This window comes from Arvicanthis niloticus, chromosome 23 (assembly GCF_011762505.2).
Source record: "Arvicanthis niloticus isolate mArvNil1 chromosome 23, mArvNil1.pat.X, whole genome shotgun sequence".
Classification (NCBI taxonomy): Eukaryota; Metazoa; Chordata; class Mammalia; order Rodentia; family Muridae; genus Arvicanthis; species Arvicanthis niloticus.
Window position 1 is genome coordinate 23,861,943 of NC_133430.1, and position 23,263 is coordinate 23,885,205.

A 23,263-nucleotide genomic window follows, 5' to 3' on the forward strand; every position below is an offset into this window, starting at 1 on the left:
TTATAGTTAATTACATCTGTATATATTTCGTCCATTAGGTTGGGATGTTATTGAAGATGGGAGTTGTAATTCCTGGACCATATGCATCTTCCTGCCTGCTCCTGAGAGATTGCAATAAATGTTTGCTGGCATGTGTGCAATTGAATAGAAAATACAAATAGCAATGATTCTTTAGTCCTAAGACACTTAAACTAAATATTGTAAGCTTCCATAATTAGGTATTGTGAAATTAAATTAGAATAAAGACATTTAACTGCACTGCCTATAATTCAAAGCTTTGCAGTGGGAAATATAAAAGCAAGCATGTAACATCTAAATGAATATTATCCATCAGATCTGACATTTATTAAGCAATACCAGCATGCTGGGCACTGCCGTAAACACAAACTCTTTTTAGTGAACTTAGATTTATCTCTGTTGGCTTTTTTTCTCCTGAAATAGATGGATGTAATTTCATGGCAGATGGTAAACAAATACAGGACAGTGATGTTACTTTTCAGTTTTATAGGCTGTAGCTTAAATCAGCTCTTTTTTTTTTTTTTTTTTTTTTTTACTGAGAATCCATCACCTTACCCAGATACAACAGTCCAAATACATTCTTCTCCCTATTACGAGCATGCAATAGATTGACTTTGTTAAGAATAACACATAAGTGCTATACTGTTGGTATGCTTTATGATCAAGCCATGTAATTTTGGTATGATATAAAACAGTAGCTAGATTTTTTTTTTAATTAAAAATTGGGTTGACCACAGTTCACTTTCAAGAGATGCTGGTAGATTTGAGTCAAAGAAACAGAAACCCAGGTGTTCTACACTACAGAAAATTTTGATAAAATTGTCTCTGGGGACATGATATTCCTAAAAGAGTATTACAAAAGACAAATAACAATTTAAGTGATTTGATATTTCAATCAGATTTATTTATGTAACCATGTTTCATTTGAAATATATCCTATTAATTTTATGTTATGGGTGTTGCTTATAGGCCCACATTTAATACTAAACATTTATTTAATTAATTTGCTGTCTTGGTAAAACTGTTATTATTAAAGTTTATAACTGTTTTTTAAACTTCATGGGAGAGTGTGAGCATAGTCCTCATTACGACAAATTATGAAGTTGAGTTTCCTACTTGGATGGAAATCTCAGGGTCAGCACATCCAGAGTGAAATGGATAAACCTCTTCCTGGGAAAACCGCCTTCATGTTATCTGTCCTGTCTTGTAACTATTAAGCTTCTAACATTTAGCATATCTTTTACAATGAGGTTTTCAATTTTATTTAATTCAGAATTTTAATTCTTTCCAGTAATTTTTATGTAAAATTAACTTTGTAAGCAAATCGATAGGAGACTTGTTGCAATTACCTGAAAAAAAGAAAAATTGTATGAGGATACTTGAGTTCTGTCTTATGAGTAACAAGCTCATAATCTGTTTATAGGAAATGACCTGATGTGGGGCAAGGAGGAGTTGGAAGAGTGCTATGCAGCTCTCTCTTATTCCCAGCTTCATATATTATATATATAATATATTCAAGAGGGAAATCTTAAGTTTAATTACTCAGAAGCCTTATTGTATTTCTTTTTATATATCCATATGGCATATTATGATTGTCAGAAAAATCTAAAAGTCTTTATTTTAATTACTGTCAGAATCAAAGCCAGATCCTAGAGAAAAGTATCAAGGACAGACAGTAACCTATTCTACCTACAGGGAAAGAGTTCAGTCTTGACTACTCTTGTCTACTTTTAACAACTTTTTCCACTACAGAGATGGGAGTATGATCAAAAGTGGTACGTGAGGTTGTGGGACCACCAGAACAGTTAAAAGGTCCAAAGGTAAACCAAGCACAGTTGTTCTGTATGAAATAAAACTGGCTTTGTTAACAGGCTTTCATCAGTGTGAATCTGACCCCTAAGAAACTGAATCTGAGGAAACAGATATTGAATCCTGGCAGCATTTCATTGTCTTAGATAAGATATAAGGAGGCATAAACTTACCAAGAGAATTTGGTCCTGAATTATTAGAAATTATATTAGTAGTGTTTGTGCAAGACTTTTGAATCCAAGGTTGAGCCCAGGTGAAAAGAGTATCAATGGGCCCCAGAGTCCTCTCAATTCCTGGGTGAAATTCTTTTGTTTACTAAAGAATTATTTAATTTTTTGACCTGATAGGATATATATATATATATATATATATATATATATATATATATATCCTATCAAATGTAGAGAGATCAAAGTAGGTTTAAGAAATCTCTTTAACTTGATGAATCACATAATAAAGGATGAAAATGTTCAGAAATGGGGAAAACAACTCTTGTACAAAGACTCGTATTGCTTCATGTTGAAATATTCTGGCTAGTTTCCATTGGTGTAATCTACCTTTATTTATAAATATTGAAAAATATATCTGACCCATTGACTTCACTGAGCCTGAGCCACTTACTTGTCAGCTGTTAAAGTAATTTACTCTTTTATGCTCCAATGATCGGGGGAAGTCTGCCAATTTCTTCTTTCAAATATCTCTTTTGGATAAGACTTTTTCTTGTTTACATTGAATTGGAAATGTATGTTGTAAAAGAATATATTATATGTATTACACAAAACATCAATGAGCCTGAAATCAATGCCTTTTCCAAAATGGAAACCAGATGCTAATAATTCATAGGGTTAAGGTGAAGCTCAAATTTTGTGTGGCATGAAAAATAAACCTACTGAACAACTTCATAAAGTTGAGTGAGTCAATGTATTTGAACTCACATTTCCTACCTCATTCCATATACAATGTTCTGTCCAGAATATCAATCCATGTATTGACATGAATCACAACTATATAAAGCCTGCACATTAAAATTCAATATTAGTGTTACTCATACATTCATTGTTTTAACTTTTATCAGGTTATTTTATAGTTAGATTTTATTTTTAAGTAAAATATACAGAATTGGAAAAAAGAAAAAGAAAAATAAATTATTCTGATAGAATATGTAGTCTGTTTGAGGTAGGAATCAATAATTTTAAGCATCATCAACATACTTCCATTTACACTTACGAAAATGGCATAATCTTTTAGTAATTAGGTAATTCACTAGTTAAGTGCTTTTGCTACTTAGTTTCTCTAGGATATTTAAGAATTATTAAGGATTTTTAGAACAAAATATTTGGGAAATTGAATGTTTACATTTCTGTTCATTTTCTCCAGTGTCTAGACATCTGAATTTTCACATTGTGGTCTTCAGGCCAATGAGACTGTGACATCTTGTAGGTTTCTACTTTCTCTAGAGGCTACATGCCTATTTTTATGAATTGCTAAAGGTCTTCAAAGACGACCCTAAACAGAGAATCAGATTAAATTCCTGTAGTCTTCCTCAAACCTGTAAGGTAATGGCTTTCAAATTCTCATGATCCTCTGATGATCCAAAAGCTGGTAAACAGTTTTATCTGGTTTGCTCAGAGAAACTGTAGCTGAGATACAAACTCCTTTGTTACACGCACACACACACACACACACACACACACACACACACACCCAGAGAGAGAGAGAGAGAGAGAGATAGAGAGAGAGAGAGAGAGAGAGAGAGAGAGAGAGAGAATGAATTATTGAATTATTTGTGGTAAACATATTTTCAGAGTTTACCACTATACAAAAGTAAATTTGCAGAATAAAATCTGGTGTGCACTTACATATACATATGTTAGCATGTTTCCATGAAGCCACCAAAGGTAGTGATAAGAAAACTATAATCTCATTACCATACATTAGGAGGCATTAAGCTAGTTCAACTGAAATGGAGGACAAAGAGGACACAATACAGGTGACTTCAGATGAAACAGAAGGATAAAATTACAAATGGTAGCCAGGCGGTGGTGGCGCACGCCTTTAATCCCAGCACTTGGGAGGCAGAGGCAGGTGGATCTCTGAGTTCGAGGCCAGCCTGGTCTACAGAGTGAGTTCCAGGACAGCCAGGGCTACACAGAGAAACCGTGTCTCGAAAAACCAAAAAAAAAAAATTACATATGGTAATGTTAATAGGAAAATCAACAGAAGGTACTAATGAGTTCTACTCTTAGATGCAAATTTATTGTTTCAACGTGAAATTTATTACAAGATGTATCTATTACTAGTTTGTTATTTCTTTTTTAATTAAGTAATTAAGTAATTAACAACCTAGACACTGCTCTTCCTTCCAGATTCCCTAGTTCCATCTCTGCTCCCCTTCTTCTCTTAGAGGTTGGGCCTTTCACATGAGTATCTCCTCACCCTGGCACATCCATTTCTAGTAGATTAGGCTCATTCTTTCCTACTGCAGCCTGATGAGACACCCACTGAGACTCATCTGCACAACTGCTACACATGTGCCGGGGCCCTAGGTCCAGCACGTGTATGCTCTTTGGTTGGCGGCTCTGTTCAGAGCTCCCGGGGGTCCAGGTTAGTTGATTCTGTTCGTCTTTCGGTGGGGTTCCTATCCCTTTCAGGGCCTTCAATTCTTTCCCCCAACTCTTCCATAATTGTCCTGGACCTCCATGTAATATTTGCCTGTCTGTATCTGCATCTGTTTTAGTCAGCTGCTGGGTAGAGCCTTTCAAAGGATAGTTATGCTAGGCTCCTGTAGGCAACAGCATTTGGGATATCTTGTGCCCTAGTTGTTTGGGACCCACATATCGATTTCTATGAAGTCAGAAGTCAGGAACAAATATGAAACTGAGTATTATAAAATATAGTATATGGTGTTTTCATCATGTACCTTTTTTTGGGTTGTTTTGTGTGCTGAAATTACCAAAGCCATCATGAGTGAAAATTCATACGAAGCAAGCCTTCAAACATCGAGGTACAATGTAGCCTGATATTTTGTCCAATTGTCTAGTATTAATTTCTTGATTAAGTACATTTAAAAAAGGAGCAGTGACTTCATGTGAAGGATTGATACACCTTCAATGTTTTATTTAGAAAATGATGTTTTTAGTATCTAGCATCTAATTTCTTGGGATTATGTTAACATGGTATCATAAGAGAGCAGAGGTCTACCTGAACATAAATAGACAAGTTCAATGTTGCCTTTACCTCTAAATCATCCTGTACATGTCTTACAGCATGACTGTCTATCATGAAATATTATTTTGTTTTCTACTTAACATAATCACAAATGCAACCATAATTTTATTGATATTTAAGATGCCATGCAATTTATTTTTCATATAAAAGGTGGGCAAACCATTACTATGTGATGAGCTGGATTTTTATCTTAGGATAAAAACCTCTTACTAATTACATTTTTTCCTTCATTTTCTAAGACAGTATCTAGGCATGTAACTCAAGCTAGTCTGTATCTCATGGACCTCTGTATGGCCTGATACCCACAACAACCCATCTTCCATGGTATCCCAAGTACATGAATTACAAATTTCAATCCTCAGACCCTGTTTGACCCAGATCTTTAACAAAGAACATCAAGATCCAAAAAAGAGTTTTGCAAACTGTCTTTGCTATTATTCCCCTTACCCGAATAAATGAACCCCAAACCCTCATTGCCACATCAGTACATAGTTATACAAGTATTGACTAACAAGTAAGATCAGACAGCTACTATTGCTATCACAAAAAAAGCCTAGGAGCATCACATTCTCCAAGTGGGATGGATGGTATACCACTTTTTTTCTTTCTTTCCATTTTTTTCTTTTTTTATTGGATATTTTATTTGTGTACATTTCAGATGTCATCCCTTTCCCCATTTCTCCTCCCTAGAACCTCCCTATCCCATTCTCCCTCCTCCTTTTGGCTTTTATACCATTTTATTTAAATGCAAGTGTTAAGGTCAGTTCTAGGTTGAGGGACTAGCAATACAATAGATGCAAATAGTCAAGGAACAAGCAAGACAGTAAACACAAATAGTCAAAGAATAAGCGAGGCAATAAACAAAATTCCATGAACACTCCCATGATCACCATTTCTAAGAGCTTATCAGGATGTCCAAAATATCTGAGCCAATTTCCCTGTCCTAGCCCAAAGTCATTTTCATGTCTGAAGCCTAATTTCTTGTTCTAGCTTAAAATTTGGTAAAGAAGATAACATCTGATATGTAGATAAATGAAGTATCCAATAATAATTTAAAAAATACAAAAAAAAAAAAAACCCAACTCTTGGCTCTTTCTTACCACTTGATCAAGATAAAGCAGTTTGCCTTTCCATCTTCCTTCCAGACAGAAGACTTTTATGCTATCCCCCAGTTGCTTTCTACTTTGTCATATTTGTGCAGAACTTCCTGTCTTCTGGGATTTTTCTTTCCCTAAATCTCCAAGCTCTACTTATGCCTACCAAATATTTTCTTAGTGCCCTGTAAAAATTCTCATTGTTAAGCACACATTTTAAGCCTTTGCTTGGGAACAAGAATGATTCTTGTCACCACAGCCTAGAAAACCCTCAGAAATCACCCTTGAAAGTAACTATTTTTTTACCAAGTGGGATAAAGCTGCAGGAAAAAAAAAACTTTTAGTTAATGTTTCTCTTCCTTTCATCTGCTATGCGTTTCCATTGCTTCTCTATAACTATCTCCATTTTCCCATGTGATGATGTAAGCACTTTATTTTGGTTACTCTCTAGTCTGAGAGCTTCCGTATGATTTTAAAATTCTGTAGGTTTTTCTTCCAATAATGTCTAGTATTTCAATATGATTTTCAAATAAAGACGGAGGCCTCAAGAAAGTCAAATTGTCTCTACTCATTCTTCCATAGTCAATAACTCATTCTTCCATAATCAATAACTCATTCTTCCATAATCAATAACTCATTTGTACTGCCATACACATCCTTAAGAGTAAATCTCTTCACAATAAGCAATACAAGTCTGCCACACAAGGTCACTAGAACCAGTAGTGTGCTAAGGAAACTAGACACTTAAAAAGTGTGATATGTATCATCACTGCTTCATGGCAATATGCTAGTATTATGCATAGCTAGATCATGATATGAACACAAGCTTCAAAATTTTAGTTGTCTAGACTGTGGGTTGGCTCAGTAGCAAAGTACTCGCCTAACAAGTGCAACATCTAATTACTCCACATTGTCTGGAATAAATAAATGCCACATGTATCTCATCTGTCTCATTTGAGTACATACATATGATTTGAGACCCTTCAAAATATTCACATATTTATAACAACAATTATTATTTCAGGAAGAAGTATTTCAGAATGGTGGACACCACAGCACTTGTAAAAGGTGAGCACCAAAGCTCGGCCTCAGCATCTCCACAGAATCATAACTGAAGACATATGCAGAACGGCTTTTGGTTTCTGGTTCTTGAACATTAAGCAAATTGCCCAGTTGTGAACTCATACTAATGGCTTTACATGAATTTTTAGTGTCACTGTCAGACATTTGGCTTATGACAGATTATAAATCACAATGCTAACTCAATGGCGAAGCCACGTCTATATTAAGTTAATGAGTCACATGACACATTGTGGATGATGAGTGAGACTCATCATGGGAAATTATGACTCTACAAATGATTGAAAGATGTGCACATATCTGGATTCAAACCTGGCTTACTAGCATAAATTAGCTCATGGATGATTAGTTAATCTCAAATCTCAGAGGCAATTCCTGTAAATGGAAAACATACCATACAGAAAACAAACTTTGACCACCAACGTAAATAAAATTTATAGATGGTGAAACAAGTTCTGTGTTATGATCATGTCACCAGTTTAAAATTCATTAGATATTAGACATGCATTTAGCATTAAGTCATGCCAAAGAATCTGAAGTAAATTGAATGAGTTATTTAATGACAAGGAGAAAAACTGGTTAAGGAAAAATTATTCATTACTTAATTTAATTCAAATTCTCTGTGGCATTTTGGAATATAAAGTTTTGTTACATTGTATTACAAAATTGTTTCAATTTTATTTTAATAACACTTTAAAATCATGAAAGTACTCATTAACTTCATAATTATCAAAGAGGTAGATTAAATCACAGTTGGATGTTTTAAAATAGCCTACAATTTAAGATGTTTCTAATTTTGCAGTGAACATTCCTGAGAACATTATACAAACCAAGTTATGACAACCTATTATAATGACATTTCTTAAGATCATTTTTTTTTACCAACCTTCGAAGCAAGTAATATCATGCCAACTCATAGAGACTGGTTCCTAAAAGCCTTATCATGTCAGAAATCTCATCATTAATATGTGAGACCACTAACATCAATGATTCTTCTAACTCCCAAAAAAGTGATTTTTGTTTCTATTTTGTTTTGCTAGCTAGCCTTCCATTTAAGTAATTTTTCATATCAATAGACTATTAGACAGAATATACAAAAATCAGAAAGTATACATACTCTATTGTTTCTTATTTTAGTTTATGTTCTATGAAGGCATACCATCTATGTTCACTGTTTTGTGTATCCTGAGTTCATTGTTTGCCCCATTATTCACATAATCTTCTCACATATAGAAGAATTTCAGGTACATCTGACGTAGAAAATACTTAAAACAAAGTCAGATATGGAATAAACATTTATAGGTAGGTGATTATTATTGTTGTTGCCTGGTAATTGCCGCTACTATGCACTCCAATTATCTTCAAGAAAACTTTGTTTAAAAAATAATTGATGATAAAATATTATTAACATGCTATATTAGTTAATTTTCTCATTGCTGAGACAAAATGTACTCTAGGAGCAAATTAAGAAATATCTATTTTAGCTCACTGTTTTTGTTTGTTTGTTTTTTTCTTTTTCTTTATTGGTTATTTTATTTATTTTTATTTCAAATATTGACCCCCTTCCCTGTTCCTCTCAGCAAAGCTCCCATCCAATTCTCCATCCATTTTGCCTCTATGAGGGTGCTCTCCTCCATTTCTGCCTCATTACTCTAGCATCCCCTTACACTGAGGTATCAAGCCTCCACATGATCAAGGGCTTTGGCCTCCCCTCCTATTGATAAGGAAATCCTCTGCTACATATGTAGCTGGAGCCATGAGTCCCTGCATGTATTCTTTGGATGGTGCTTTAGTCCCTTGGAATTTTGGGGGAGTCCAGTTAGTTTATATTATTTTTCTTCCTATAGGGTTGCAATCTTCTTCAGCTCCTTCAGTCTTTCCCCTAGCTCTTCCATTGTAGTCTCCAGGCTCAGTCTGATGGTTGGCTGTGAGTATCAGCTTCTGTATTAGTCAGGTGCTGGCAGAGCTTCTCAGGGGACAGCTATACCAGATTCCTGTCAGCAAGTACTTTGTGACATCAGAAATATTTTCTGTGTTTGGTGTCTGTAGATAGGATGAATCCCTAGGTGGGGTGGTCTCTAAATGACCTTTCCTCAGTCTCTGATACATTTTTTTGTCTCTACATATTTTTAGATAGTAACAACTCTGGGTTAAAAATTTTAAGATGAGTGGGTGGCACCATCTCTCAACTGGGGCCATGCCTATCTACTGGAGATGGTCTCTACAAGCTCTGTTTCTCCTTTGTTGGGTATTTCGGCTAATGTCATCTCTGTTGGGGTCTGGGAACTTCTTGCTTTCCTGTCATATGGGACTTTCTAGTGGCTACTGCCAGTTCCCTGTCACTTACTGCTTCATATTTCGGTTCAGTTTCCTGACCCTCTGTGCTGAGAAAAAGCATCTTAGAGGTAATGAAAACCCATAACTGGCACTGGGAACCAGAGCATGCTTGCTTACATCTTGGTAGTCCAAGAAGCACTGAACTCAGAGAGAAAGTAATGATAGTCATGAACCCATATAACCCAGCTCCCCCAGTGACCAACTTCCCCTTACTTGGCATTATCTCCTAGGGCTTCTACAATTTCCGCAAATAGCCCCCTACCATATAGGGACCTAGGGCTGAAATACAGATTTATGTGGAGGGTATTTCACACTAAGAAAATAGTATGGACGTTAATTTACCTTATAATATTTGCAAATGTAATAGTCAAATCTATGGCTCTATAATTATTCCTCATTATCTTGAGTATTGCAAATGCCATTTGCACTTATATTAGAACTAAGCAGATGTATCTGTTTTATCTTAGTCTATATTAAGACTATTATACTGTTTTTAAAGATTATATTAATTTATGATATATCTACACATGAACAATATGTTGGTACTTACATCATGGGATCAGACATTCTGTAAATAAGATTTTGTTTGCTAGGTCTAAGTCAGCCTTGATTACCCATATATTTGTATCAGAGTAAACTAAAGAATCTATTACAGAAATACTCTCACTCCCCATCTTCTCACTGAAAATCATAAACTTAAATGTGAGTACAAGTGAAGTCCTTGGCTCTGGTCCTCACTGGGACAGCAGGAGCTCACAAACCACTTCAGTTTAATGTTTTTATTTCTAGAATTGAAACGTCTGGAGTAAGAATTTTCGTTGTTATTTCTGATGTCCCATGAAGTACTCTTTTATATAGTGGAAAGGGTTTTATCCACAGGAGACTAATATAACATCAAATGAAGAACAGTATATTTATTTTCACACGAAAACCTAAGATTTATTATTTGTGAAAGGGAATGATTGATTAAGATGAGGTAGAAACAATTAACATATGATGTATATGAATACACATTTTAAAAATTAAATATATTTGTAAAATATAAACATTTTTAAGTATGTATCTTAATTTTTTGTGACTATAATTACATCATTTTCCCTATTTCACATTTCTCCTTCTAGACTCTTCCATGCAATCCCACCTTTGCTGATTTTCAAATTCTTGGCCTCTATCTCATTGCTGTTATACACATATGTACATTAAATATATTATTAAATACATGAACACAATCTACTCTGTGTGGATAATGTTACACTCAAACATCCATCTCTCTCTTCATGTATTTTATTTTCAAGAATGATCATTTCATAGTTTATAAACACTTGTGCTCTTCCCTGGGGAAGAAAACTTCTCCCAACTCTCAGCTTTCCCTAGTCCTATAGTTCTTTGTCTAGGTTGAGGCCTTGTGAGCTCTGGGAGGTTTTCCTTTCCATTTTAGCATGTCTTCTGGTTTATAACCACAATACACACAAAGTAATGGTTGATAAAATATAATTTCTTTGACAGATGGACCTTCCTAGTCATTTAGTATATTGAATCAGTTCTGAAAAATGTTACCAATAACATTTTTGCATGTGAAATAGACAAAATTTTGATGTATGATATTAATGCCCTTGAGATCCCCAATTAGCTGAGCAAGTAAAGCATGAAGTACGTTGTACAAGAAGATTCTTTCTCCATCAGAGGTACAAATATCTTAATATTTGTATTAAATAGTGGAGTAATTCAGTTATGTAGATGTATTTTAAAATACATTTATTTATCTATGTGACTCAACAAAAATTATTAAATTATCAGCATACTATAGAATCAGCACCTTATGAATCCTCCTACTGATTAAGAAAGATTTCCTGGGTTTAATATTCTTCATCCTTGCCTAGAAAACAGTTTCATTATTTTTTTATTCTTATCCAAAGGCAATAGGCCAGCTCTTCATGAAAGAGTGTTCCCTCTCTGCTCAGAAAGTCAACGAACAGAAACATGTTGTGTATAGAATCCTGGCCCTGTTCCAAAGATCACTGGAAGCAAACTGAATGTGTTCCTATTCCAAAGACCACAGTACAAGCAGGCAAGGATCTCCTGTGTGTACATTTACTAAGTTTCCATGATAAGCCTTCCTATACACTTTTTACACTAAGGAGTAGCTATTGCTCATTTCTTTAGACTCAAGATGAGTCAACACCATTCCCTTTAACTAGTTCATCCTTTTGTGACTAGTTCACTTCAACTAAATAGTACTGTGCTTATATCATATATGGTCACAGAAGATAGACAATTAAATTGAGATTCTAGAATGAATAGTTCATTTGAGGATTGCATGGATGTAACTGTTGCAGTAAAAAAATGCCACAGTTACAAGAACACAGGCAGATCAGAATTTTCTACAACTAACATGTTCACCAAGTTCAGTTTTACATTTAGATATGTAGTAAAGATTATACAGTCTTCTGTTCATTTAAATAAATTTACGTAGGTCTTTAGATAGAAAATGAAAGAAACATATCATGAAAAAATGTATTTTTAAAATTGAAATTTTTGATTGAGTCCCTAACTTGTTTATATTTAATATAAGGTTACAAAAGTCATGGATTATGTTTTCACTTTAAAATTAAACAATCAGGAGCAATTCTGGGTTAATATTTGTGAGATAGGTGGCTGTCCCATCACTCAACCAGGGGTCATACTTAACCTCTGGGTATGGCTCTACAGGTTCTCTCTCCCCTTTGTTGGGTATTATCACTTGTACAATAAGTCACCTAATGTCAAGTAGAATTGATTTACAAAATTGTAATTGTTGAGTCCCCAAAGCTGTTATCAAATAAAAGCAATTCCATCAAGACTACAATAGCCCTCATGTCCTATTTATCAATAATTCACTTAGTGACTATGAATGTATTTAAATTAATGTCACTTTTTAAAACTTTATGAAGTATTCAATGTACATAAGCATTAAAAAGCATTACTGCTCTACATTTAGAAACAATCATGGTGCATTCAGTTCTCCACAAGTTTTAATTAAAGAAAATATTAGGGATGAAAAGATAGCTCAGTAGAAAAGTGCTTACCACACAAGCATAAGAATCCAAGCTCAGTCTCTAAGACCAATGATTAAACTGCCAACACGGTGACATGTATCAGTAATCCCAGATCTGGGAAAACAGAAACAGGATAATGTAAATGGCACTTTTTTTTTTTTTACCTTTACATGAATAAATTCAAAAATTCAAATAAAATAAAAACAACAGCAATAAATATGACCCAGATTTTCCTGGGCAAAATTGTGTAAAATTTTAGATTGTTAAACTCTAGAAAATGAAAGAGTTTACAATGAAATAAAGCCTGGAGGGGTAGTATGTGATTTTAATCCTAGCACTTTCAGGTCTGAGGCTGAAAGATAACTATAACTTTGGGGCTAGCCTGGGGCTACATGTTAACAATTTATGTAGGCAAAATACCATTTTATTAAAAGAATTCAAAGGAATGAGCTACCCATCTTTTATGATTTTAGTTCCATAGCATACAACAAGTTCATCTCTTTAATGGGCAGTTAAAATGAAGTAGGAATATGCCTAGTCTGTTTGCTAAGAGCACCGGATTCTAGGAAACCTTAAAAAACAAGATTTAACCTTAAAAGTTGGGGCAGTGAAGGAGAAAACCAAATTATTTTATTAACTTTTTCTAACAGACTTACATCAGACATGAATAAACATTAAGAATCTGGATAAAAGCTGGGGAAAAGACAGAATTAATGCATATTGAAATTTCAATTTAGGGATTTTCAAATTAGGGGAGTTTCAAAATTAAGACAAATGTTGCATGGGCCTTGAACAAATAAAAACACAAATTCACTAGTGGAAAAAGAACCAAATGCATCAGTAATATAATATTTAAAACACTACTACATAATCCAAGACAAGTTAGACATATTATAAGGAGAAAATGATAGAAAGACATTATGACTTATGGGCCAGAATTTTTATACAAGTATTTTAAGATAGGATTTTAATGCATATAATGATAAAGGAATAAATTACATTTGTATAAATAAAAATAAGATGCACAAAACAGAAATAAAAAGTGAAAGTACTACATTCACAATTTAGAAATTAAAAAAAAAAATGTCCAGATCTAACATGTAAAGAAACCATAGGTCTTAATAATGTAGTAAATATTTTCAAAGAGTTGCTTTATTAGTAGTTTGAAAACAGATAAATGGCTTTGAATCTATAACTGAAATGTCAACATAGTAGACAATTGACTAGAAAATAGTCAAAAGAGCATGAGCCTAATATTTTTATTTTTCAAAACCCGAGCTATATATTCAATATACTCATCATATTTTTGAACTCTGAATTTCACTTAGACTGATACAATTTTGACTCCATGCCACCTGAAAAGTATAGAATATCTTATATAAAAACCAATCATGGGAAAAAATCAAATATATTTGATAAAATAAAATATTAGAAATCTAAACAATACCAGTGAGTAAAAGACATGAAAGCTAAGACTAAATATCAAGGTCGTGATGAAAAATGGACATGAATTCAGTGACAATATGAATTCAATATTTCTAAATCAGTTACATTGAAATATTAACAATATAATAATGAACTTTTCAATTCATTGAACTATGTTCAGGAGCTAGTCCACTATGTAAGTATACATCTTGAATTAAGTGGGCAAAATATTCATCAAGTAGGCAGTGGTATTTGAAGGGCTAAAGTGGCTAAATACACTAAAACCAGGAAAGAGCAAAATAATAATGAAACTAACAAAAAATTATTGGAATTTTGGGTGCTTAAATTTGAAGTTAGTTATTCAAAGTTATATCAATCAGATGTGTATATTCCAGGAATCTTGAAGTGTTAAAATATTGTAGAAAAGAATTTCTTCAAGTACAGATGAAAAGATTATTGATTCTGTTCTAAAAAGTTTTGTGGCTAAAACATTAATACTTGCACAGATAATCCAAACATTACCCAGCTTGTATAAACACATGTGTGTATACATACATACATACATACATTATATGTACATATATAAGTACATACATATTTTACTTCTATAATCAATTCATGTTCAATAACAAAAAACATAAAATAATTAACTCCATAAATTACATGGAATGTATTTTCTATATTTCAAATATAACATTGTATAAAGTAGTTCATATTAATCTAAGAAAATTCTCAATGATGTCAAATCTGTTATTAAATAATTGAAAAATATAAAAATATAGTTTGGTAGGTTGCAGCTAAAATTGTGTTCATAATGAAATGCACAGTTTTAATTTAAAGTCAATATTCCAAGAGCAAAGTTTTATTAAAGAAATCAAGTTTATAAGCTTATGAAACACAAGTTCAGTTTAAGAATATCAACTTACATACTACTGAAGACTGATAAAAATATTTATCTGTCCTAGATATTCATTGACATATTGAAGGCAGAGAGAAACTAGAATCAGTCTTGTTAAGATTATTTTGAGAACAGTATAAGTGATATATTCACATTTGAAAAGTCACTGTTATATTTCAGAGACATAAAGGAAAGAACCACACTGAAGTACACAAGTGGCAGACATGTGGAGCGTAGAACTTTTTTGACTAATGACCTGTGAGGAAAAGCATATCAACACATTTGGCTTTGTTTTAAAAGAAGTGTGGAGACACAATAGCAGCCTCAGGTAACAAAACTTAGTGAAACTGGAGACCTATTTGCAAAGCTCTTTCCATTCTCATGTTCAAAAAATACTATCAGTATCCTATTACTGATAGCTCTCAGCACATTTGGGTCCTGTCCATTTCTGTACTACAATGATGGTCCCCGTGAAAACATCACAATTGTAGCAGTTCGTTATTCAAATCTTTTCAAACATTAAAATTGTCTACGAGGAAAGCATAACACACACATGCATGGCTATGACACAGAAAATGTAGTCTTGTTCAGGACACCTTATCAGTTTAAGAAAACGTTATGAGAGAATGTTAATTAAATAGAAGGACCAAAATAAATATTGAATGTAATCCATGTAAATAGAGACATGAATCTCAATGTGATACTTTTCTGTCATTTAAATATTTGTTATAAAATATGTCATATTGTTAATTTCTCTGATATATATTAAAAATACACCTCAGGGAGAGAATAATGTCATGTCTGTAGAATGTAAACTTACTGAAATTAGTATTACATGTTAAGAATATACATGAAGTTACTATGGATCTATTTATTCCAGTTTATTTAAGTTTACAAAGCTTGATTTATAACTAATCCTCCTGTAAATATATGGTACTTATATTATGCATATAAAACAATTAATCTTAAAACATCAATACAACATTTAAAGACATGACATGTGAAACATAAAAATAGTTAACTAAAGTTATATAACTTAATTATTTAAAAGTCCATATATCCCCAAACTTGGTACTCAATTTGATGTCTAAATACTAAAATACCTTAAAAAGCTGTATTGCAATTATTGAAACAGATGGCCAAGTACTGAAAAGGCTATAAATGAGAAGTATTTTCATATATGTGAAAAGCAGAAAGAGAAAAATGTAGCTTGTAAATTATGAGGAAAAATAGTAGGAGATAAGTCCCGTGGAAGATGATGTTACTTACATATGTTGAGTCTTTTTGATTTGAGTAATCAGATAGCTAAGTTGATGTGTCTGGCTCCCAGCCTCAAAATAAGTAGCACATAATTGCTCTTACTTTTTCAGAGGAAGTGCTCATTTTCATTTATTTTTAATATTATAAGCCTATTATTTTGAATTATATAGAGAAAGAAACCATCACAATGGATTTATAAGCACTTCTGTGCAGTTTTCAAGAATGAACAGTTATGATTTAAGTCTATTTCCTAATGATCTCTTAAGTCTGTGATTTAGGTCTATTTCCTAATGGTCTCTTAAGTCCTTAACATTTTTTTTCATACTCAAATTCTTTATTTCTCTTGTTAAGATCTTTCTATGGGCTTTGTCCCATAAACTTTTATCTTTTCCTGTGAGAGCTGAAACTCACTGCAACAAGAATTTAAAGAAATGTTTTGTAACTGTTAAAATTGGTTCAAATTCTAATATTAATGCTCCAACAAATGCTACAAACATAATTAAAGGAATATGATTTTTAATAATAGAAAACTATTTGAATTTCTTTAGTTATGTTGAACTCTGGAATTTTCCCAAATCTATTTTGTGGTCAGAGTTGTTAAAGTAATCAAAGCCATAGAATCAAGTCGTGGCAGAAAGCTACAAGTTATTTCATAGTATGTGCAGTAACAAATGTGAATTCTAATATATTCATTCTTCCTCTTCCTCCTTTTCTTCCTCCTCCTATTCCTCCTCCTTCTCCTCCTTCTCCTCTTCCTTCCCCCTCTCCTTCTTTTTATTTGTTTGACAAAGCTGGCCTCAAATTCATTGTCTACCTATAAATAAATTTGTACTTCTGACCTACCTGCTTCCAGCTTTTGTGTATTAAGAATCTACGTTTGCAGTACAATCCCCAGATTGTGTGGTATTAGGCATCAAACTCGAGCTTTCATGTATAGGAGACAAACACTCTCTCAACTAAGCATGATTTCAGTCATAAACACATACCCTGTTCACTGTATAGTTTCCTTTTCATTATAATTCTTTTCAATCACAACCGATTATTCTAATCTGTCCTTTAAATATTTTATAAAACTGGATTAAGCAATTGTCAGAGCTCTCCTAAAGATTGAAGGTTTTTAGGTTACTTGACAGTCGTGGAAAGATAGGAGATTTGGTTGAGGATCTGTATTTGATCATTACCTATGAATCTTTCCACATACTATCTGACTAGGTCAGTGTTCTCCAGAGGAACATAACTGAAGGAATGAAAATTATATATGCTGTAGACCAGCTAATTCAACAATGGCTGTCTAACAAGAGAAAGTCCAAGTAACTAGGTATATATCTTCTGGTCTTTGGTGTACGCTAAAGTCCTGAAGAAGTATTTCTCTAATTTCTCTCAGTGAAAGGGAAGACAAGAAGGTAAAGAAAGCAAGCTTATTTTATCCATGTGCTTTACATAGTCAGCAAGAAGAAGGTGTGGTCCTGATTAAAGGTGAGTCTCCCTACCTCCAAATTTCTGTATTAAAAGTAGTTCTTCTACTTCAAATGATTTAATCAAGAAAAATCTCTCACAGGGATATATAACCTCTTGAGTTTTAGTTAATTCCAGATGTAGTCAAACTGACAAGAATGGCCAGCAAACCATCTCTAACACTCCCCCATCCATTGCATATCATATTTGAAGCAATATGGCATATAACCAAAATCACTTTCCACTAAAATTCAGATATGAGTAAGTTAATGGAAGTCATTGAAATTTACAAGAGATTATGTATGTGCTTAATGTAAACCACAGTTATTAAAATTACATATTACCCAATCCAGTTAGCGCTGTGGATGCTACTGGATCCAGATGTCCTCAGTGTTTTACTGAGTTGTTTGTAACTCAGCAGTGTAACAAATCTTGCTAAAAATTCAGCTTTCGTTCACCCAAAGGTCCTGTCTCATTTCTTCCTTTTATTTGAAACTCTGGGAATAAAGTAGATGCAGAGAAAAAGACATTCACGCCTCTGCATGAAGGACAATTACAAGTTAATTGATTTACGTAGCCTTTGTTCTACATACAGCTTCCCAAAATACATCTGTGAGTGTACCCCAAAGGTGTGCCTGGAATAGAACATGATCAGAAAATCTCCTCTAAAATATCCAATAAATTGAATAGGATAGAAAATAAATACTACCTAAAGTAGTTATACTTCTTAAAGACATTTGTATGGAAATCTTTCAAATGTACTGCAGCTCCATTTTATCCTTGATTGCTCCTTCTGGGTGCTCCTAACCATCTGAACAGCAGTTATTACTTCATAATAATGACCATTACCATCTCTTGTTCAGTTCTTCTATTCTCAAACACAATGTTCAGAATGTCAAGGGTGACTGTGTCATGAATAATTCAAAATGATCATTTTCTGAATTGTCAAGGCTGCCTCTGGGATGGGTTACTTCTGAAACTAGTTCACCGAGCAGCTCACCAGAATATGCTAGAAAAGGGCTTATGATTCTGGGTTTGTTTCTTTTCTCTATCTGTCTTGTTGTCTCCAAACAAAACCAAGAACAAAAACTAAGAACTAAAAGAATTTAGGAAAAAAAAACCTGTATGAGGGCTCAGAATAGAAGAGATTTCTGAGAGAGAAAAGCTTTCAACACTAACAACATAATGCATAGAGCACAGGGTTTTATATAAACAGTTTGACTGTTAGGTACCCAGACATTCCTCCTCAGAATTCCCTTTTAGGCTCAGAGCCCTGGCAGTACCTCTGTATGACTGTTTTCTAAAACCAAGGGTCTGTAGCTATGGTTCCAGCTTCAGTGACTCAAAAAGCACTTACTGAGAGAGAAACCATATCCAATAAAAGCAACAGGATTTGAGTGACTGGGCCAAGCCAATTTCTGTTTTGTATAACTGCTCAGGTTCCAACCATTATTATTTTTTTCTAATAGATTGAAAAGCTCCATTTTTTACTGCTGGGCTGAAACCAGGCAATCCAGTGGAAATAGTCGAGTGTCTTTCTATACAAGCTTGTAATTTCCTTTTCTATGAAGGTTATTTTGGAAATAAAGGAAAGTTATAAATCAAAGAAAACCATTAAGTTTTAGCTTTCCTCAGTTCTTTAGCCCCAGTCAGACTCAGAGACTTTAACCCAAATAACTTGATAAAATTGAAACTGATCATTTTCTTCAAAACAAGCTGGTGTTTAATTAAGCATAGCATGTACTCTTATATTTTAGTACACATTTGTAAAGGTCAGATGAAAACACATAATTTGACTAGATTAAAATTCAGCGTCTAAAATGAGAATGGGAAATAAGACAGGTAAAATAAGAACACTGATAAGCATCTCAAGACAACAACTGAGCTTCAAGTTAGAACCACTCCCTAATGATGTTAGAAACCATCAGCCTGTTCTCTGTATTTAATTTAAAAATATAGAATATAAAACAATGGGCTTCATCATGACTTTCATAAGTATATGCCATATACTTTGTTCACATTTATCACCAAAACAATTTTGTATTCTCTTTTGACATGCTTACTTATCCTCTTTATATTCCAAATAATCTTCTTTCTAGTTTCAGATTGTACACATGCATATATTATAAAAATATAGTAAAAATTTTTGAGCTGGTTTTATTTTGTTTAATATCAATATGCTTACTTTATCTGCTGTCCTTCAATGGGACAATTATTTTCTTACTTATGGTAGAATAAATATTTATTATATGTGCATAGTACATTTTTCCCACTCTCTTGTTGATGGATGTTGGATTCATTCTTCTGGCTCCTGTTAATATTAGAGCAATAAACATGGTTGTTAATATAAACCTCCACATGCATACTGAGAGATTTCTTCAGTTACGTATGTACCAGATTGTGGTGCACCTCTATTACAGAGCAGTTCAAATTTCAGTGGTTTAACCAGGTTACATCTTGTTTGCTAACCAAATTCCTTTGACTGTTATAAACCCTTGCTTTTGTAACTCTCTATATTTACATATTTATAGCTTACTACTATTGAGTGGTAATATTTATATATTAAAGAACCAAAAAAAACATGAAAATTTAAGCCAAACAAAGTAACCTAATAGGTGGAAGTTCTTATTACAAACATGCCAGTAAAGAGAGCAGTCACCTTAGAAGAAGACTTTATTGGTTATCAAGATAACTGCAGGATCTAGTGGATATGAATCCATGCTGATACTCTTGATGTTTACGGTTACAACTAAATTATATTTGGAGGAAAATATTTCAATTTTCTTCTTGATTAATTAAAAACCTCCAAATCAATCAAATCCAGTAATGAGCCTGAATTCCTATTTTTTGTTGTTGTTGTTGTTATTACCTGTATTTCCCAAAGCTCAGACTAAAACCGTAAGTATAAATATTCAATGGGACTTCATTATTTATATCACACTAGGAAATATCTTAAGAATCCACAAGGTTTATACAAATGGAATCAATTGAATTATTTAAAATCACATCACTGGGAACTTTAGAAACAACTATAATTTAAATAACTTAGTAAGTACCATGAAAACTGCTGTTACTCTGGTTTATTTCTGAAATTTTATTTATACTGTTCAGCATTCACATACTCAAAAGAGTTACATAGTATGTAAAACTTATATAAGAGTTAAAGAAATAGAATGTAAATTGCCCAAAGTAGCCTAAGAATAAAAGTAGGGGGCTCACAAAGGCTGTCTAATTGAATTTAAGGTCTGCTTAGCAGGAGAGAAATCTTGCCTGTTATTGAAAACTTAGCCAACTACCTGACTTAAAGGTCATAGAGCTGAAAAGAAACAATTGCCATTATCCTAAACCAATATAATCTTTAATCTCATTCTAAAAACAACAGAACAGACTCTAAGATAGAACAAACATCAAGGAAAAGGCTGAAGAAAGATTCTAAGAGCCAGAAAAACAAGGGATTCGCTATGTAATTGTACTTTTTCCTGCTGTAGCATAGAAGCTATATCCATGAACTCTGAAACATGACTTTTAATACAAGACCAGAACAATTCCAACACTAGTTGTTATTTCAATATATATGAGGAAAATCTCAGGGTTCCCACTCCTAGATGAAGACCTAAAAGTCACAAAAAAGTCATGAGAAAAGGAGAATTCATCTTACCCAGGAATGCACTCCATGATTGGTTATCTAATAAGGGTCAGCCCTAGAATACCCGCAATGCTGAATAAACACAACACACACACACACACACACACACACACACATATATATATATATATATATATATATATATATATATATATATGGCATATTCCTCATCAAAATATATGAAGAGTAAGCTGAAAAAACTAGGACGGAGAAGGTGTAAATGATCCAATTTTACATTAAATAAAACAACAGAAAAAAAAGTAGGGTTTTGTTTTGTTTTGTTTTTTTCTTTTTACTGGATATTTTTTTAAATTCACATTTGAAATGTTAGCCCCTTTCCAGGTTTCTCCCCACAAGAAACCCCTTATCCTATCCCCCTCCCCTGCTTCTATTGAGGGTGTTCCCCCACCCAGCCACACACTCAGCCTCACCGCCCTAGTATTTTCTTATGCTGGGGTATCAAAACTCCACAGGAACAAGGGCCTCCCCTTCCATTGATGTCAGTTAAGGCCATCCTCTGCTACATATGCGGCTGGAGACATGGGTCCCTGCCTGTGTATTCTTTTGTTGGTGGTTTAGTCCCTGGGAGGTTTGGCTGGTATGGTTGGTTGATTTTGTTGTTCTTCTTATGGGGTTGCAAACCCTTTCTGCTCTTTCAGTTCTATCTCTAACTCCTCATAAATAAATTAATACAAAATTTGAGATTTTTTTTTACTCAAACTTTCTCATTTCAACTTCTAAATTTAACTGAAAACAGAATCTACATAAAATCCAATGAAACCATTTTTCCCAGAAAACATTTTTAAAGAAATATTCTTTGGTGTAATGTTAAATTTATGGTTTATGAATATAAAATTAACCCAAAATAACTGAATTATTAGTTGATGTAACATAAAGTAGGAGTAAATGGAAGGCTGTATAGTAACAATACTGTTGAGAACCGCACTAGCCCACGTTCAGGCGCCAAAAAATGTTGGGGCCTAGGCTGGCCCACTTTGGGCATCTTAAAATGTTGAGAACTGCACTAGCCCACGTTCGGGCACCAAAAATGTTGCAGCCCTCTCCACTCCATGCTTGGTGGCCACTGTTTCTTGGCCCAAGCTGCTGCTCAGGTCTGTGGGTCAGGGTTCAGCAAGAGAGAGAGTGAGGATGGACTTGAAGAATGAAGACCAGACAGAGTGTGATTCAATCCCGTTTATTCTTCAGTCTCTCTTCCTAGTTCAAATCCCAAGTCTTGAGTTCCTAGTTCCTAGTTGTACTCTTTCTTTAGTTCTCTTCCAAGTGTCAAATGTCTACTCCTACTCCTAGTGTCTGAATCTTTGTTACTCCAAATTGTTCTCTTCCTTTTATATGTCTTACTTCTAAGCCATGCCTGTAAATCGTGCCTTTAATCATGCCCTTAGGTCTTGTCTCTAAATCTGATCTCTAAATCACACTCTTAAGTCACACACCTTTAATCTCACACACCTTTAATCTCACACACCCAAGGAAAGTCCTAGGTATCTAAAGCAAGATGGTATCAGAGTGTGCTCAGCTGTTGTAGGCTATTGTAATCATAGTCTCATGTCAGGGTACATGGCTCAAGATGGCTGCAAAGCTGATAGCTACTTTCTGCTAAAGGTCGGCTCCCAACACAATACCACCAAAAATTTTGAAATACATAAAGAATAGCCATGAAAGAGGTAAGAGGTAAGAGGAGATAGTTGGAGGTTAGAATCATCAGAAAAAAAAATATATATATATAAAAGTGCCATGCCATAGAATGATAAAAACAAACAGTCCCAGACAGTCCTGATTAAGAATAAAAGAACAAACAAGATACACTCTAACATTAGTAAACAGAGATTTCAGGATACTCACAAGACTATCCTGTTCAGATATCTCAGTGGCTCTCAAAATCAAACAAAACAAAACAAACAAACAAACAATATATATATATACATAATATGTACACATATATGTATATATTAAAGTGTCA

General features: G+C 33.7%; 1 long non-coding RNA gene across 1 annotated transcript in view; it reads right to left on the bottom strand.

Annotated features, from left to right (window-relative positions):
• Positions 1 to 23,263, bottom strand: part of LOC143436634 (uncharacterized) — a 90,460-nt gene that overhangs the window by 41,670 nt on the left and 25,527 nt on the right. The window contains exon 2 of the long non-coding RNA XR_013106519.1: positions 12,632 to 12,715. This is a non-coding gene — a long non-coding RNA (uncharacterized LOC143436634). The remainder of the gene's footprint in view (positions 1 to 12,631; positions 12,716 to 23,263) is intronic.